Genomic DNA, 20,163 nt, shown 5'->3' on the forward strand with positions numbered 1-20,163 from the left:
CAAAAAAAGCAAACACAATAGCAATGACTATAGTTCCTCATCAGGTCATATGGAATGGCTAAGGCAAACATTTCCCACTACCGGCTGCAGCTGCCACACAGTCTTTGTACACCGGAGAAAAAGGTCAAGGCGATTTCAGCAATCTCATACTTCAGAAGCCAAGCTATCTATTCATCTATAAATGCCTATTTCATGTGAAAGGAGCTATTGGTGATTTAGTCCATTAGAGCTACAAAGCACTGAGAAAAAAACACTGCCAAATCATGGAGGCCTAAAAGGGAATGTGTGTGTGTACTGTGTGTGTGCGTCGAGATAGTCTAGCCTATTTATTAAACGAATTCATGGTTTAATGTTGCTCTTTCAAATTTGAGAAGGAGACCAACTTAGAGAAAGGTCAGCGAATATATGCAAGCGATAACATTTTTAAGTCAGCCGGTGTCCAGCCATGGACCTTCTGCCCCAGTGATTGATCTAGCCTGCGCACTAGTCTGCGTTAAGAGGATGCAGGCCTCTGGCACCAATGCCAATGACACGTTACTTACCATGACCCAGTTCTCCGTCAAACATGTCAGTTACCACAGCCACAAATTCACAACTTCCGGACTTGTCTCCGTGCTGCTGTGCTGTTTGTTGCTACTTGGCTACTTGGCTACCTGCCAAACTTTTTGTTTTTTAATTTTAATCATCCAAATCCAAATCTGCATTTAACACATCTACCAACGTCTTCATTATTTCCTCGCTCTATTTTTTTCATTCAACTTTTTCACCCCGGACGCTTTATCTGGACATGGTTCTACAGGACCTCCACCAGGCGAGAAAGCTAAGTAGTAGCATTAACACTATGACATCTAATTGCAGTCGCTGTACTCATAATATACAGTAGAACTATCGCCTTATGGGAGGATAGCCGTGTTGCAAGCCCAGCTTCAGATGCAATCGTTAGGCAAGGGCAATAAAGTTGATTGATTGATTGATGACAGGCGGTTACCAGAATGGATTTCAAGAGTTAATAAGATGAGGTGAATCTGGCCGAGGGGGGAGAGAGAGATGCTGGAGGGATGCAGCTTTAGACTGCGCTCCATGTCACAGCCTGGTGGCAGCAATTGCTCCAGCGGCTCAGGAGACGTCAGCGGCACGGCAGGGATGATGGATCGGACCGAGTGGCGGACGGGGGCCCAGAGTGAGGACCATGACATCCATCGGGCTCGCTCAGTTTCCCGCGCTCCAACCCCCCCAACGCCGCCACCTGCACGGGATAGACCTATTTATTTATCGCGCAGAGCAAATTATGAGCTCCCTTGTCAGGGAAATGTGTTTGGAGCGACAAGAAGAGAGAGTGAGCGAGATGGAGGGCAGGAGGAAAAATAGAGACGGACGACTAGAGAGAGAGGAAGAGTAGCCTAGACATCGGAGAGGCACCTGCTTAAGAGAGTAATGATGATATGGTGGAGGAATGAGAAATGGAGGTCGCGTCAGTACTGTCGAGTCTCCATCTCTTTCCCCAGGGGGGAGCAAAGCGGACTGTCGGGTCGGGCAGGCAGCTCAATGCTAATCCTGGAGGCGAAGCGGTAAATGAGGTCTGTCCAGCACTCTATCAGTGCTCGCCACAGCAATCTGCAGGCCCATGCCATACAAAAGGTCAGAGGAACACATGTAGCTCTAAGGAGTGAATCCAGGGCTCAGATATCGATTTGATCACTCAGGTGAAATGTGCTATAAGGAGCCTTGCTCTTTTGAGGCGTATCTGCTTACATAGGCCTATGTGTTTTATATGTTGCTGTGTGTGTGTGTGTGTGTGTGTGTGTGTGTGTGTGCACGTTTGTGTGTTGGGGAGGGGAGGGGGGTCTTGGTCACCCATATAGGCTTTTTCTTTAAGCTCAAGAATGAATCACAGAGAAAAGGAAAGGTGCAAAGCCTGGGTATTGATTCAGTTTCTATGGCCACAAATCCTTTACTGCATAATAAGCCTATGTTCCAAGCCCATTCCCTTTTAAGGCTCCAAATGGCCTTGCCTTTATTTACAAATCTTAGCTCTTTCTGTGCAGCTCTCTTTCTGGTGGAGCGATATGTCAGTGACCAACAGCGAAAAGAGCAGCAGCAACATACCAACAAACCCCCCCAAAATGTTTTTCCTCAGGATTTAGGCTAAGGTCTAGCTGGTATTCTGGTTCTCTCCAGCCGCCGATAGCCTACTCTTGAGAGATATTGAATATTTAAAGGATTGAAATGGGACTCTTTCTGAGGGTTCTTGAGGGGAGATTTGTTTATGATGGCTCTGATCAGGGCCTAAAATAAACAGCCGCCACCCACTAAATACAGGTAGACTTTGGCATTGATGGGTAAGATGTCTATTTCACCAGCCACTTTGGCGGGTGGTTAGGGCTCCACAGCGGAAGCGTTTCACTCGCATTTGTGAATGAAAACAGAGATAGAAGTCAAGTATGAGCACATTTATAGCAACATAAATGCTGCAGTAGCTGTTTTCAAAGTGTTTCTGTCGTTTGGTTTAAAGCTGGTAGCTAATCATACAAAGAACTACGAATCCTATAATATTTATCCTACTTCGTGTGATGCGCATCAACACTGCCTGGCTGGGGAGCTGTGCGCACTGTGATTGAAGTGCTGAAGATTCATTTTAGAAGTGCTGCGCACAGGCATAAATGTTGGTCTAGAGACATTGTCCTTTCTTGGCTATTTACATTGTTTTTCTCACAAGCTAGATCGTTTTTCAAGTTTGCTTCAACTGCTTGCGAAGACACATCGACAACTAGTCAGACTCTCTATCTCACAGGCACATTGTCACTGACTCAAGCGGTGCCCTCGTTGCCTCGGTAACCTTCCGCCCTCAAAGGGGCAGCTGAAAATGTTTTTCTCATCTGTGATATTTTGGTCAAAAGACTCAGGTCACAATATATTAAATCAACTTCAGCAATATACCACATCACTTCTTACTAGTAATACATGTATTGATTTAGAAACATTACAAAGCATACACATCTGGGTTTTTGGTTTGTTTTTGGTGTAACATATTTTGGCTGGTAAAAAATCTGAGTGCCTAGTACATTTAATAATCTACCTGCCACAGTGGCTGGTGGGCCAAAAAGTTAGTTTCAGGCCCTGGCTCTGATAGCCACTTCAGCGGCACGGGCAGCTTGACAGAGGGACGGTGGGCTAACTGCCAGGATCTGCTGTTGTCATCATAATTACAGTGCTGTATCAAAATACCGAGATAGGAAAGTCGGATGCACCCGAGAAAAGATTGTAAAACTGTTCTGTGGATGTGAGAGGAGTGCTGCATGTCGATGTAAACAATGCAACCCACAACACACTTACTTGATTGCACACAATGGCCATACCATCTGCCCATTGAAAATAAAATCACTACACCACCAACTCCTGAAAAGAAACTAAAAAATTACTGTACTTCTTACAAGCCACCTGCCTATATTTATTCCATAGGCGTATTAAGGAATCACAGTAATGAAAAGCAGTGGTTTGAGAATAATTGCCAGGGAGAAACAGGAAGTATAGACATACTGAATACCATTGAAGCAATAGGACAGACAAAGAGCTCCTGGTGCAGCCTTCAGACAGTGACACTTTGTTGTTGTAGTGGTAAAACAAACTTGGTTTCTCCTTTATATTAAAAAGCAAGTGCTAAGAAATTTTTAAAAAACATCCCAGACTAATATGTGAGCCATCTGAGAATGGCCTTGTTTATTATGTATGAATCAGCTTCCGAATGTACTCGCTGCAAACCAGCCTTCATTTGAAAAGAAAGAGACTGACAACAAAGGTTTGAGCAACTTCTGAGTGATCAAACTGAACCGGCATGTTTTTTGTGGCAGTTAAAGTAGAATAACATTTTTTAAATACAGTAGTATTCATATTTTAATGAGCTTCTGAGCACAATGTAGCCTACAGTAGGGGAGAGTGGGTTAAGTTGAGTAAAAGGGATAAATTGCGCAACCCTTGTTTCTAGGAAACCCTACACAAAATGTAACATTTGCCCAAATATTTAGGAAGAGGTAATCATTTCATGGAGACTGTGAAGGAAGAAACCTCATGAAAAAAGTGGTAAGCATGTTAGGTAAAAAAATAAATAATAGATTCACCAGGTCAAATTAATTTATTGTGTTTTCATGATGCTTGTATGTAAACCAAAGTAGATAATTTAAATATTGTTCTATACATCAGTTGGGGTCTCTATAAGCTTCAATATGAGGCCCTAAACCTAGCATGAAAGTGCATCCTTGTAGCTGTGTGGGCTAATATAGTCCAAATGTTTGCCTTGGGGTAAGTTGAGCCAATGGCCTTGGGGTAAATTGAGCCAATGGTTGAGTCAATGGCAAGTTGAGCAAATTGAAGTGTTTTTTTCTTTCCAGGTGTAATCATAGTCGCTGGAAGTAGAAATTGAAATAATGTTTACAAAATTATATAATTACTCCTATCTGAACACTGACTGAACTTGGGCAGCACACTCGCCAAATATCGAACAGCTTGTTGTGTTGCAGGCATAGAAATATCATCCATAGAACCCAGCTAGCACATAACGTTCTGAGAACCATGTTTCTTAGAGCTTGGTGAGAGCGTGGTTGTCCTATGGTTATATTGAATGCAACCTTACCATAACGTTTCCTACAGGTTTCCTCATGGTTCTATTTAAAGTAATGTCCTCAAATTGTTCAGAGAACGTTAAGAAACAATGTTCTTCTGTGGACATTTCAGTACTTCAGTATAACGTTTTCTACAGGTTTTCTCATGGTTCTATTTAAAGTAATGTTCTCAGAACGTTCAGAGAACTTTAAGAAACAACGTTCTTCTGTGGGAATTCCAGTACTTCAGCATAACGTATTCTGCAGGTTTCCTCATGGTTCAATTTAAAGTCCTGTTCTCAGAACATTAAGAAAACCTTCCATAAAAACCACAATAAAACATTAGTAACATTCAAAGAACGTTCTAAGAATGTTATTAAAAAACATATGCATTCCATTCTCAGCATCAACAAAACTCTCTCTATGCTCTATCTTGTTAAGTGTGTTCAGGTGTGTTGGCCGCGCCCACTAATCTTAATGAGTGCTTGTTTCCTTTGAAATAGGGTCTGTTTGAATAGACTCAAATGAACAGCTTTGTATGAGTTTAAAAAACATGGCATGTTAAGTCCATCCTGGTGGCGCATTGGACTTATTCCACGGATAGAAAGCAGAAGACCATAGGTTCAAATCTTACTGATGAAAAAAAATATATGTATGTTTTTGCATGATTAATGCCTAAGCAAATTAATTTCCATGTGTCCTGTCTGTGCTTGGAGTTCAAAACAGTTAACCTAAGCTAGTGTTATAACAAGTCTTATTGAAACATGTTCTCAGAACATTATTTAATTACCTTCAAATAACCTATAATTTCTGTGCTCAGAACATTAATAAAACTTTCAAGGAACCATAGAAAAACATTATCAGAACCTCCCTGCAACCTAAAAATGAACATTCCCAAAACAGGCAACATTTTTACTTCCGTTCTCAGAACGTTTAAAAAACAGGAAACTTATGGCTTCCCACAACTTCCAAGGAACCAAATGTGCTAGCTGGGAAGGGTTTTGGAACCTCACCCTGGTAATTTGACTGGTAAACTCATGGGTATGCTCAAAATGGCTGTCAGTCCTGGCTTGAATGGGCACTTTCGTTCTATGGATTATTTTTCTCTTCGCGCTGTCAGTGAATAGTTAAAGGCCTTTCGCAAATTTCAAAATACAATCGCGGGAAAAATGTTTGGAAAGCAAATGCCTACTGCTGAGAAGAGTAATTTGTCAGAAATCCTCAACAACTCGGACGAACAGCACTGTTTTTCAAAGTAGCTCAGGCCTATCTTGAGACCATCACCGGTATGGTGAGAAGCCTAAGCTACACATATTCATGCTATCTTCATCATTGGGTAAGTCAGTGGCACTCGTGATGTTACATTTGATACTGGAGCTCCGAGGCATGCGTCGAAATCACAAGCAGCTAACTTCAAAGCAGTGTGTTGACACGTGTATCACTTTATCAGAAGTACGTCATCAATGACGTCCGAAGCTTCTTTTAATCACTTGCTTTTTCAAACCGTGTGTTGCAAAATGCGAGATCCTACTGATTTTACCGCGGTTCCGGTTCTTTCTTCGATTAAGCTGCTTTCAAACGCCAACCACTACTAGATACCATACTTATACTACTAGTTAGGATTTTGTACACAGAGCTACACCTGACCAGCAGCTTAGGGTGTAAGGTCGAATCCTGTTAAAGGCACACTATTTTGAAAATAGATTTATGTGGTTTCTGCACTGTTCAAATAATTCGTTTTATTTAGTATCGTATAAGAGTCTGTCTTAAGCATCCTAAATAATGCCATAGATTCCGTTTAGAAAACTAGTCAACTTGAAGGCAAAAAATGGAAGCATGATGTAAGATGCGAACCTGGCAATCCAACGGACTATAGGATATTAAAGTCAATGACTTACCGTTGCACCACGGAGTTTTGAAAAAAACGTCTATCTGATAATCACACGTTGCTATTTATTGCTGACCAGCATGTCACTAATGTGCATTGTGAACGGATAATGAAGCTCAGAGTAATCAACCTATTTGACACAATTGGCTGGAAAACCTCAATGCATCAGGAAGCTTTGTTTCCCCATCACTAAGTGCTACCCAAAAGTTGATTTAGTAGCCTTCTGTAGCCTATAATATATTGTACAATCTGTGTGTCTCCCTTCTTTTTATTGGCCCTGGGCGAGCGTCAAGACCAAAGCCTAGTTTCCCAAAAGCATCTTAAGGCTAAGTTCATCATAGAACCATTGGATCCTATTGTTCTAACAATGAACTTAGCCTAAGATGCTTTTGGGAAATCGGGCTCAGGTCGTTTCTATTTATCTGTTTGACAGTGTCAGAGTAGCCACTCATTTGTGTAGTATAAAAAAAAATCTGATAATGTCTTTTGTCATGTAGGCCTAAATGACGTAGAATTGCATTGAAATGCATTTATAAAAGCCCCCCCAAAAATCAGACCCTGCTAAGATTTTCCCCCTATGTGTGTAAATCCTAAAAACGCTTCTGCTGAACTGTATGCCACTAGGCAAATGCGATGATAGAATGTGTTATTTCAACTCAAAACATCACTTTAACATAGGCTATGGGCCTAATGCAAGGCATTATCGCTGGGAAATGAGATAACAACAGGGCCTGGCCTATGTTAAAAGTGTAAAAAAAAAGTACAAAGTGTTTGTTAGGTGTTAAGCCTGTGCTAAAAGATGCTTAATATTATTAAGGCCGTTTTCACATGAAATTCGGTACCCTGGTTCGGTTTCCTGGAGTGTTTGTGAGAATCCTACAAAATAGGTTTTGCTTTCACAAGACCTGAAAATAACTGTTTCAGGGTGCGATTAGCAAGACGCACAGTTAGCGAGCTAGCTTGTTTACAACGGGCAAAAAAAGTTCTGCACTGCCACGTCACAATACCTGGTACTCGGGTCCTGGATCTTAGATCCAGTACTCACGCAGGTCCAGGATTAGTTTCAGCCAGGGTTTGTTTTATAGCAGATCAGGGTACCAAATTCTCAAGGATCCGGATCATAAGGGGATATGTGAAAGTGCCCTAAAAGACAAAAAAGCTATTGTGATTGTGTTGAATTGTGTTTGGGAAATAAAAATAGACATTGTTTTATTAAAAAGGTAGTGGTAATATTTCATTCAGATCACACATTTGTAGGCGGCTTAACTTACCCGGTCCCGTTGCTCAACTTACCCCATACCCTGGGTAAGTTGTGCCAAGAGACCACTTTTTTTGGACAAGCAGTTTTTCAAAACTGTATTGTTTACATGAATTCTGATTATTTCCAGGGATACACAACATTTTGAAATAAATGTAGATATCTTTGTTAGAAAGAAAACCATATCTCCCTTGACTGAGTGATGCTGAATGGCTCAACTTACCCCACTCTCCCCTAGGCTACGAAGAAATAGAGGAAGAAGCAGACAATTCAGTGTGGGTTTCTACATAAAAGAGGACAATTAGCCTAAGCTTCCCGTTCTTTGCGAGCATGCATGGTTGCTGGCTGCGGATGTGACTCAATAGCTGTGGTGTGCGCATGCTAAGCAATAATTAATTTGCAATATTTGCAATGTAAATGTCCTGCTGCCTTCACTAAGGATGAATATCATAGGGCAGAGTTCCCCAACTGGTGGCCTGCGGGCCAAATTGGTTTTATTTGGCCCTCCCAAAGAAAAAGAAAAAAGAAAATAGCTTATTTTCATTTTTGTACATAAAAGACTGTAAGAACACCAGGAAATCAGCCATTTACGTTTTTGAAATCTGTTCCCAAGTATTCCCACGCATAATAGAGACAAAAAGTGCATTCGGAAAGAATTCCGACCAATTGACTTTTTCCACATTTTGTTACATTACAGCCTTGTCCTAAAATTGATTATATAAATGTTTTTCCTCTTCAATCTACACACAATACCCCATAATGACAAAGCGAAAACAGGTTTTTAGAAATGTTTCAAATGTATATATATAAAAATACGGATATAAGTTATTTACATAAGTATTCAGACCCTTTGCTATTAGACTGGAAATTGAGCTCAGGTGCATCCTGTTTCCATTGATCATCCTTGAGATGTTTCTACAACTTAATTGGAGTCCACCTGTGGTAAATTAAATTGATTGGACATGATTTGGAAAGGCACACATGTCTATATAACGCCCCACAGTTGACAGTGCATGTCAGAGCAAAAACCAAGCCATGAGGTGGAAAGAATTGTCCGTAGAGCTCAGAGACAGGATTGTGTCGAGGCACAGATTTGGGGAAGGGTACCAAAACATTTCTGCAGCATTGAAGGTCCCCAAGAACACAGTGGCCTCCATCATTCTTAAATGAAAGAAGTTTGGAACCACCAAGACTCTTCCTAGAGCTGACCGGATGGCCAAATTGAGCAATCAGGGGAGAAGGGCCTTGGTCAGGGAGGTGACCAAGAACCCGATGGTCACTCTGACAGAGCTCCAGAGTTCCTCTGTAGAGATGGGAGAACCTTCCAGAACGACAACCATCTCTGCAGCACTCCACCAATCAGGCCTTTATGGTAGAGTGGCTAGACGGATGCCACTCCTCAGTAAAAGGCAACTGACAGCCTGCTTGGAGTTTTCCAAAAGGCAACTAAAGGACTCTCAGACCATGAAACAAGATTCTCTGGTCTGATGAAACCAAGATTGAACTCTTTGGACTGAATGCCAAGCGTCACGTCTGGAGGAAACCTGGCACTATCCCTACGGTGAAGCATGGTGGTGGCAGTATCATGCTGTGGGGATGTTTTTCAGCGACAGGGACTGGGAGACTAGTCATGATCGAGGGAAAGATGAATGTAGCAAAGTACAGAGAGACCCTTGATGAAAACCTGCTCCAGAGCGCTCAGGACCTCAGACTGGGGCGAAGGTTCCCCCTCCAACAGGACAACGACCCTAAGCATACAGCCAAGACAACGCAGGAGTGGCTTTGGGACAAGTCTCTGAATGTCCTTGAAGGGCCCAGCCAGAGCCCGGACTTGAACCCGATCGAACATCCTCTGTAGCTCAGCTAGTAGAGCACGGCACTTGTAACGCCAAGGTAGTGGGTTCGATCCCCGGGACCACCCATACACAAAAATGTATGCACGCATGACTGTAAGTCGCTTTGGATAAAAGCGTCTGCTAAATGGCATATTATTATTATTATTATTATTATTATTATTATCTCTTGAGAGACCTGAAAATAGCTGTACAGCGACGCTCCCCATCCAACCTGACAGAGTTTGAGAGGATCTGCAGAGAAGAATGGTAGAAACTCCCCAAATACAGGTGTGCCAAGCTTGTAGCGTCATACCCAAGAAAACTTGAGGCTGTAATTGCTGCCAAAGGTGCTTCAACAAAGTACTGCGTAAAGGGTCTGAATACTTTTATGTGATCTTTCAGTTTGTATTTTTTTATAAATTTGCAAAAAAAATCGAAAAACCTGTTTTTGCTTTGTCATTATGGGGTATTGTGTGTAGATTGATGGAGGGGGAAACAATTTTATCCATTTTAGAATAAGGCTGTAACGTAACAAAATGTGGAAGAAGTCAAGGGGTCTGAATACTTTCCCAATGCTTTGATCGTACACAAATAATAATAATTTAATGGATTTATGTAGCACTTTTCTACTAACTGAGGTACTCAAAGCACTTTACATACTCACCTCATCCACCATCAATAAGTAGCACCCACCTCGGTGATGTACGGCGACCATTTTTGTGCCAGAACTCTCACCACACATCAGCTATCAGGTGGAGAGGTGAGGAGTGATATATGCCAATTAGGAATGAGGGGGATGATTAGGTGGCCATGATGGAATGTGGCCAGGTTGGGAATTTTGCCATGACACCGGGGTGAACACCCCTAGTCTTACAATAAGCGCCATGGGATTTTGAATGACCACAGAGAGTCAGGACACCCGTTGTCAGGACAACGTTCCCAAATGTAATCAAGGTTTGAAATGAGTATGTTTTATTACATCCGTTTAGGCTTCTTGCGGTCAGTTTGCGGTCTACATTTTTATTTTATTATTATGTTCCGGCCCTCCGACCATCCGCTCAAGAACAAATTGGCCCGCGGCTGAATCTAGTTGATGATCCCTGTCATAGGGATCCAGACAGAGCTATGGTTTATTTCCATCAGTATAATTGTCTCAGCTCACTACGGTAATTATGAAAGTTTGACCACTTAGCAACATCAACATTGTTTTGTGTGCACATAAGATATGGATGTCCATCATCCATTTTGTATGATATGTTACGAATTACAATTTGTATATGTTACTAATTGCAATTCGTACAATATGTTACGAATTTGCTAAACTTCTATGTTATGAATTCCAATTTGTTGTGGCTAATGTTAGCTAGGTGGCTAACGTTAGCTAGGCTAGGGTTTAAGGTTAGGATTAGGTGTTAGGTTAAAGGGTTAAGGTTAGGTTTAGGGGAAGGGTTGCAAAGTATCTAAAAAGTAGTAAGTAGTTGCAAAGTTGCTAATTAGCTAAAATGTTAAGTTGGCCATAATGAGATTCAAACACGCAACCCTTGGGTTGCTAGACGTTCGCATTATACGTCTACCCATCCACCCCGACCGACCGACCAACCACCCTACTTTTGTTTTTGCCTTAAGTAACCTTCTGTCTTATGTAACCATACCAAACATAACATATCATACTAATTTGAGTGTCCCGGATATACATTTGCTATGTTACGTCTGGTCTATGAGACCAGGCTGAATAAATAGGCATAGCCTAAGTGCAGTACGCCAAATATTCAACTAACAATGTAGACCTACTGTATAAATCATCTACTGTTGCATCTTAGGCCTAAAGTCTAGGCCTTTTCAATTCCAATTGGGCAGTTTTCTCACAAAACACTGAGAGGGCCGTTTGTCAGAATTTCCCACTATAACCTACTTCCTGGCTCAGAAGATAGGTTTACTTGACCAATCAATAGGACATGTCAATTAGGACTGATGGGCTCTGATATCTATTACATTCTCCTGATCCATCTTCATTAGCCGTAAATGGACAGAGTGGTCTGGGGGAGCCAGACTGTCTTTGGAAATTACTCATTCAGTAGTTTAACTCAAAGTCTAAGAGGTCTAGCCTATCACCTCTGGGGAAATTTGGGCCGATGGCCATGCCCTGCTACCTTGTGTTTGGGCTCAAATAGAGATGGAGAGTAAGGTACACGCTGACAGACACTGCTTGTAATGCCAGCTATTAGCTTCATAGAGAAGGCTGGATAAATAAATAAATAAGAACAAGTCTGAAAGGGTCGCCGTGAGGGTGTCAGTGAGGTGCAGCTCCTGTTCTGCATCCTTAGATGCAGGTACAGTTGAAGTCGGAAGTTTACATACACCTTAGCCAAATACATTTAAACTCAGTTTCACAATTCCTGACATTTAATAGTAGTAAAAATTCCCTGTCTTAGGTCAGTTAGGATCACCACTTTATTTTAAGAATGTGAAATGTCAGAATAATCGTAGAGATAATGATTTATTTCAGCTTTTATTTCTTTCATCACATTCCCAGTGGGTCAGAAGTTTACATACACTCAATTAGTATTTGGTAGCATTGCCTTTAAATTGTTTAACTTGGGTCAAACGTTTCGGGTAGCCTTCCACAAGCTTCCCACAATAAGTTGGGTGAATTTTGGCCCATTCCTCCTGACAGAGATGGTGTAACTGAGTCAGGTTTGTAGGGCTCCTTGCTCACACACGCTTTTTCTGTTCTTCCCACACATTTTCTATAGGATTGAGGTCAGGGCTTTGTGATGGCCACTCCAATACCTTGACTTTGTTGTCCTTAAGCCATTTTGCCACAACTTTGGAAGTATGCTTTGGGTCATTGTCCATTTGGAAGACCCATTTGCAACCAAGCTTTAACTTCCTGACTGATGTCTTGAGATGTTGCTTCAATATATGCACATAATTTTCCTTCCTCATGAGGCCATCTATTTTATGAAGTGCACCAGTCCCTCCTGCAGCAAAGCACCCCCACAGCATGATGCTGCCACCTCCGTGCTTCACGGTTGGGATGGTGTTCTTCGTCTTGCAAGAGACCTCCTTTTTCCTCCAAACATAACGATGGTCATTATGGCCAAACAGTTCTATTTTTGTTTCATCAGACCAGAGGACATTTCTCCAAAAAGTACGATCTTTGTCCCCATGTGCAGTTGCAAACCGTAGTTTGGCTTTTTTATGGCGGTTTTGGAGCAGTGGCTTCTTCCTTGCTGAGCGGCCTTTCAGGTTATGTCGATATAGGACTAGTTTTACTGTGGATATAGATACTTTGTACCTGTTTCCTCCAGCATCTTCACAAGGTCCTTTGCTGTTGTTCTGGGATTGATTTGCACTTTTCGCACCAAAGTACGTTCATCTCTAGGAGACAGAACGCGTCTCCTTCCTGAGTGGTATGACGGCTGCGTGGTCCCATGGTGTTTATACTTGCGTACTATTGTTTGTACAGATGAACGTGGTACCTTCAGGCGTTTGGAAATTGCTCCCAAGAATGAACCAGATTTGTGGAGGTCTACAAAAAAAATTCTGAGGTCTTGTCTGATTTCTTTTGATTTTCCCATGATGTCAAGCAAAGAGGCACTGAGTTTGAAGGTAAGCCTTGAAATACATCCACAGGTATACCTCCAATTGACTCAAATGATGTCAGAAATGTTTAAAGCCATTACATAATTTCCTGGAATTTTCCAAGCTGTTTAAAGGCACAGTCAACTTAGTGTATGTAAACTTCTGACCTACTGGAATTGTGATACAGTGTATTATAAGTGAAATAATCTGTCTGTAAACAATTGTTTGAAAAATTATTTGTGTCATGCACAAAGTAGATGTCCTAACCGACTTGCCAAAACTATAGTTTGTTAACAAGAAATGTGTGGAGTGGTTGAAAAACAAGTATTAATGACTCCAACCTAAGTGTATGTAAACTTCCGACTTCAACTGTACATTTTTACATTTTTAGTCATTTAGCAGACGCTCTTATCCAGAGCGACTTAAAGTTAGTGAGTGCATACATTTTTCATATCGAACCCACAACCCTGGCGTTGCAAGCGCCATGCTCTACCAACTGAGCTACAGGAGGCCACATCCTCAGTGTGCTTTACCTGCATTTTCTGCACTAGCTGAAGACATTTCAGAAGCATGCACACACACACACACACACACCAGGCAATATAACAAAAAAAAGGCAAAATCCTTTTCTCTCTTTGAAAGAGAACTCTTTTAATGGACTGAATCTGAATGACAGTCAGAAAATGTGTCTAGCAAGCGCCTTTCCTCCCTTTTCTCTTCCACTCATTCTTCCTCTTACTCATTTGAGGGTCAATTTCCAGGCTGCTGATCAATAATAACAATAATAACAACCTCTATACCAGGCGGTATCAGAGGAAGGCCCTAAAAATTGTAAAATACTCCAGCCACCCAAGTCATAGACTATTCTCTTTGCTACCGCATGGTAAGCGGTACCGATGCACAAAGTCTGGAACCAATAGGAGTGGTCCCTGAACAGCTTCTACCCCCAAGCCATTAGAGTGCTTAATAGTTAACCAAATAGCTACCTGGACTATCTGCATTTACACCACCCCCCCCCCCCCTTTTTGCACTAACTCATTTGACTCATCACATACGCTGCTGCTACTGCTTATTATCTATCATGTTACCTAGTCACTTTACCCCTAGCCATATGTACATTCACTATATATACAAAAGTATGTGGACACCCCTTCAAATTAGTGGATTCGGCCACACCCGTTGCTGACAGGTGTATAAAATCGAGCACACAGCCATGCAATCTTCATAGACAAACATTGGCAGTATAATGTCCTTACTGAAGAGCTCCATGACTTTCAACGTGGCACCGTCATAGGATGCCACCTTTCCAACAGGTCAGTTCATCAAATTTCTGCCATGCAAGAGCTGCCCTGGTCAACTGTAAGTGCTGATATTGTGAAGTGGAAACGTCTAGGAGGAGCAACAGCTCAGCCGCGAAGTGGTAGGCCACACAAGGTCACAGAACGGGACTGCGGAGTGCTGAAGCAATTCTGTGCTTCCAACTTTGTGGCAACAGATTGGGGAAGGTCCTTTACTGTTTCAGCATGACAATGCCCCCGTGCACAAAGCGAGGTCCATACAGAAATGATTTGTCGAGATCAGTGTGGAAGAACTTGACTGGCCTGCACAGAGCCCTGACCTCAACCCCATCGAACACCTTTGGGATGAATTGGAACGCCGACTGCGAGCCAGGCCTAATCGCCCAACATCAGTGCCCGACCTCACTAATGCTCTTGTGGCTGAATGGAAGCAAGCCCCGCAGCAATGTTCCAACATCTAGTGGAAAGCCTTCCCAGAAGAGTGGAGGCTGTTATAACAGCAAAGGGGGGACCAACTCCATATGCCCATGATTTTTAAATGAGATGTTTGACGAGCAGGTGTCCACATACTTTTGGCCATGTAGTGTATGTACCTCAATTAACTCGTACCCCTACACATCGACTTGAGGAGTAGGTGTCCGCATACACTACATGACCAAAAGTATGTGGACACCTGCTCGTCAAGTCGATGTGTAGGGGTACGAGTTATTTGAGGTAGATACACTACAAGACCAAAAGTATCTACCTCAATTAATTCGTACTCCTACACATAGACTCGGTACTGGTACCTCGTGTATATAGGCAAGTTATCGTTACTCATTGTGTATTAATTCCTCGTGTTATTATCTTTCTTTTATATTTTTATCTCTGCATTGTAAGTAAGCATTTGCAATCACAAAGCTGAACTTTTGGCGCAATTGTTAAATTTTTCCAGCCGATCATACTAGCAAATGTAGCCACGTAGTAGACGAATCAGCTAACTTAGACTACTACTGTATAGTTAGCTAGCTATGCCAAATATACTTTCCCCTATGGCAGAAGTGGTGTTACATTGTGAAACGCCTAAATGTAATTGTCACGAGAAGTCATTGATTTGGTGATGCTGGTATGGTGTCTTTATGCAAGCTAGTTAGTGTTTCGCCAACTGGCTAGCTAGTTAGCTAAGCTAGCTAGCAACAACAACATAACAGATAGAACAAGGGTTAGATAACGTTAGTTATAGCTATAGCTAGTAACTAGCTAGCTAGCTAGCTAGCTAGCTACAAATCATTGACATGATGACTCAAACTTACCACTGAGTTCTTCATTGTTGACTTCACCGTAAACCCTTCGGTTTTCAGCTCCAGGGCTCTCATATTTGTGCACATGAGAAAGGCAATAGTGATACAAACTAAAACCTTAAAACGTTTAAGGACTAACGTTAGCTAAACTAAAATTAACTATTCACCGAGCAACATTAGCTAGCTACACTTCTGACTGTTAGGTTTGTTAGGGATTCACTTTGAAAACGCGTTCCCGTTGCTATGCAGTGTATGTCCATGTTTCCATGGAAACGCCATGCTGTGCGCGCTCCTCCCTGCTGCAGCCAGGAGGAGCTACATGTGCTGATGTTATGCCTACTTTTTATGGTCCATTCTGATTTTTTTTTTGTAAAACCATAAACGCTGTAGACTACTGTCGGCTACTGCACTGCATAGTATTATACATAATAATAATTTTGCCACCCTACTGTAATGTAGGCCTACATGGAGCCAGACCTTTCATTTTTGTACCTGTGTAATGGAGTGTATTTTCATCAGAGATCTAGTCAGTGCTCAGTTTTTCTAGCAAAACAGGGCCAGTCTAATCTATTCAGTAAGCACACCCAGGCACCTGTGCAAGTATTTCCATTGGGACAAACAAAGACTTATATTTTCTACATGTTCTTATCAGACTTTTTTATCTGATTATCATCAAAGTATATTCCTTCTCGAAAATGACATGCACATATTAATTAGCCCATAGCAAGATTCTGCTATCATTGTGGTTGGAATCCTCAATTCTCCACTTTTCCAGAAAAGGTGACAAATCAACTGTCCATGTGCCTCCCATAATGCAGTAGGCGACCATCTAAGTGCCTAATGATGGCTTATCAGGCAGGTTGATTGACACCTTGACTCTCTAAAGATGGTTAGAGAGCCAGAGCCTATTGAATCATTCCAATTTAGGGATGTGGCATTTTTAATCTCCAATGTCCTTTTTGCCTCTGGGGACTTTCTTCCCGAGCTAGCCCAACTGTTATTAATCTTTAGTGCACAGGCAATTTCTCTAAAAGCCCCTATTTGTTTTTTATGGCTCCATTGAGAGGGGTTGGTTGCGATGGAGAGGAAGACTGTAAACAAGAGATGCGGGGAAGGAAGGCGAGTTATGTCCCTGTCAGCAGCAGTGGTCGCTGGCCCTCTTTTCTCCCCTGAAGATTAAAAAGAGCAGGAAGTAGAGTTTCAAACGTAAAGCGGAGCGTCAGCATGAATTCGGCTGAACTGAGAAATGGCTTCTGCTCGAATGGAATGGGATCACACTGTTTCAAAAATCCGCTGAGGAGGAAAGTGTGATCTGGAAGAAACACGGTAGACTTTGCAAAGCTGCTTTTTAAATGCAAAACAAAGATATACTAGGCCTACATTTTCCCTTTTTTAGCATTGCGGTACACCCCACAGGTCAAGCTAATACTGTATGACATCCACAAAAAGGAGCCTCTGGCTCCACAATAAAGGATTAATTTCCTTGTTTCCTGGGACTAATGATATGTTTATGTGCACTTTCTGTTTTGATCTCTCAGAAAAATCGGCACACTGAGAGCGGAGTGAAGGAAAACACCTCCGCCACTACCACCACGACACCAGGAATCGAAGATGCCTCTATGCAGTGCATGCCTTGATGAATATCCTGTGTTTTCGTCCCCAGAATCTCAATTTCCATCATCTTGTCCTCATGGTTTGATCTCCAGCTCATTTACCAGGCCCCCTCGATGCCCCGGCAGCGTTCGCTGTGAGGAAAGCCGCAATTATGACATCATTAAAGCAGAATACCCACAGAATACCTAGAAAATGGAAGCCAAGGGGAGGTCGGCTTCTCCAAGGAGCCCAAGAGAAAGTCAGCAGGAAATAGAGGAGACAGTTGCAACATGTCCGCCAATTACCCATGCAGCAACACTGCTGTTAGTGTCGACGATTAGGCTGTCAATGAGGTCTCTGGGGCCAGCTGGTGCATCGGTTTGAGAAAGTCACAAGGTGACAAGTGTAGATGGAACCTTGCTAATCTAAGGAGGTGATGCTGTGTCACCTGATAGATACTGTAGGATGATCAACAAAGATAAAAACAACAGTAGTAGTAGTGAAGTCGATTTGTCATGGTACACAGTACAATGAAATGCTTACTTGCAGGTTCACTCTCAACAATGCTGCATTAGAAGAAGAATAAAAAGGAATAATTAAATAAAATAAGCTCAATGGAATAAAAAAGAGTAAACTTAGCATAAATATAAATACAAATGTACCCACATTAGTATTAGTATTAGTAGTAGTAGACAGTAGTAGTATTGATGGGGCGTTCTGTACAGTACAAATGGAGAGGTATTAAAAACACTTATTTATGTGTGATTGAGTGAGTGGGCTGTGGTGGATCTCTCGATTTAGACATCAGGCTTCTTTGGAACATGCTATATGGAAGCTGCTGCCCTATGCATCAGTCGGCGTGACTGAGATGAGACAGTGATAGTGAAGTGAAAATTGTCTGCACTCTGTTACTCACCTCCCACTGGGAACAAACTGTTTGAATCAACGTTGTTTCAACGTAATTTGCCAACCTATTGTTATATGGAAAATACATTGGATTTGAAAAAAGTCATCAACATAAACTGTTGTTTTGAGGGTGAAATTCCAACCACAGGATTATGCCATCATGGTAGCCAAATTTCAACATAGCAAACCTTGTATACAATATGTTGAATTGGTACCTATAAAACAACATCAGCTATGAGAAAAAAAACTATAGGCTGGGCAGCACATCCTACTGGAGAATTGATCTATCTACAGCTAGCCTTTGGTTTCCCATCCAGAGTTTTAACCAAGCTCTACTTAGCTATGATATGTCACTGACTATTACCAATGCGCTATCATGAGAATGATTGTTGAGAGATCTACACTTAAAAACGAAATAGATTCCCTGTTGCTATTGAAATCATTCCAAAGGGTACGTTTAACAGAGCAAATTAAATGTGACCATCATTTATCACTCATATATCATCAATGATGGATGCTATTTAGGCCAATATAGCATTTGCAAAGTCATCAACAGCTATCGTTTCAATTCAACCCAGAATTCAACTAACAATAGACAATATAATAGGCCTAGGGTTTCAAGCTCTGCTTGATTTCAAATGTAATGATATTTAGTGATATTGAATTGTGTTTGGTTGTCAACGCAACCAAAAATCTATATTTGAAGGAGATGTATATTCTGCTTTGATAGTTCCATCAGTGCCACTGACTTTATTTATTTTTTTACAAATTAATAATTGATATGTTGGATTCATGTCTCCATCGCAACCAAAAATCTCAACCAAAAATCTAAGTTAAAGAATAGGACAAAATCAAATCAAACTTTATTTAAAGTGCATTTAAAGTCTTTAAATGTTGATTTAGTCCTATTCTTTAACTTAGATTTTTGGTTGAGATGGAGACGTGAATCCAACATATCAATTATTAATTTGTAGACAAATGGAATTAAAGCCAGACTAAGTCAGTGGCACAGATGGAACTATCCAAGCAGAAGATACATCTCCTTAAAATGTTCATAATTGGTTGCATTGACAACCAAACACAAGTCAATATCACTTTAAAAAATACAATAAATAGCCTATTAACTTGTCGAAAAGTTAACAAATTATATGTTTGATTCGCGTCTCCAACTCAACCAAAAATAAAAGTTAAAGAATGACATTAAGCCAGTGGCTCAGATGGAACTATCTAAGCAGTAGATTCATCTCCTTTAAATGTCAACCAAACACAATGCAATATTACTTTTGTAATACAGTAAATAGACTAAAGTTAAAGCTGGAGTCCTTAATTCAAACAATAACAAAGTAAACACCCCACCTCTGTTTTGGTAAAAAGCTGAGGGAAGGGCCTGGAGAAATGTAACCACTCTCAAATTCATAGACATAGCTATGGATGCAAGGACTGACCATCCCATGATATCAAAATTATAGTTTTAACCATGTTTTGAGGCTATACAGTGTTTGTTAAATTTTTTTACAAACATTGGAGTAAAACAAGCTTATGTGTTGAGTTTTGATGAGTTACGACAGTTGAACTAAGCTCATGAGGCATTTATAAGTGATATTCTTCAAGAATCCATGGGTTTATAACTAAGGATTCTAGCTTTAAGGCAAATTACAAACTAATATAACGTTCAACCTTAAAATGAGAAACCAATTCATGGCCACATTTTGAGGTTACTGTTACTATACATTTATATTTATGTAATCATGTTCAAGATAGCATGCATACAGTTCCTTCAGAAAGTATTCACACCCCTTGACTTTTTTCCACATTTTGTTGTGTTACAGCCTGAATTTAAAATGGATTACATGTAGATTTGTCACTGGCCTACACACAATACACCATAATGTCGAAGTGGAATTATGTTTTTTATAAACAATTTG

At 41.2% G+C, this 20,163-nt stretch overlaps 1 pseudogene across 1 annotated transcript in view; it reads right to left on the reverse strand.

Moving 5' to 3' along the window:
- LOC311102593 (parkin coregulated gene protein-like) overlaps positions 1-15,814 on the reverse strand; it is a 186,832-nt pseudogene extending 171,018 nt beyond the window's left edge. Inside the window, exon 1 of the transcript in view lies at positions 15,752-15,814. The product of the transcript in view is annotated as a parkin coregulated gene protein-like (transcript). The remainder of the gene's footprint in view (positions 1-15,751) is intronic.
- Between the last annotated feature and the right edge of the window lie 4,349 nt (positions 15,815-20,163).

Source organism: Coregonus lavaretus (genome assembly GCF_964263955.1).
Source record: "Coregonus lavaretus genome assembly, chromosome: 27".
Classification (NCBI taxonomy): domain Eukaryota; kingdom Metazoa; phylum Chordata; class Actinopteri; order Salmoniformes; family Salmonidae; genus Coregonus; species Coregonus lavaretus.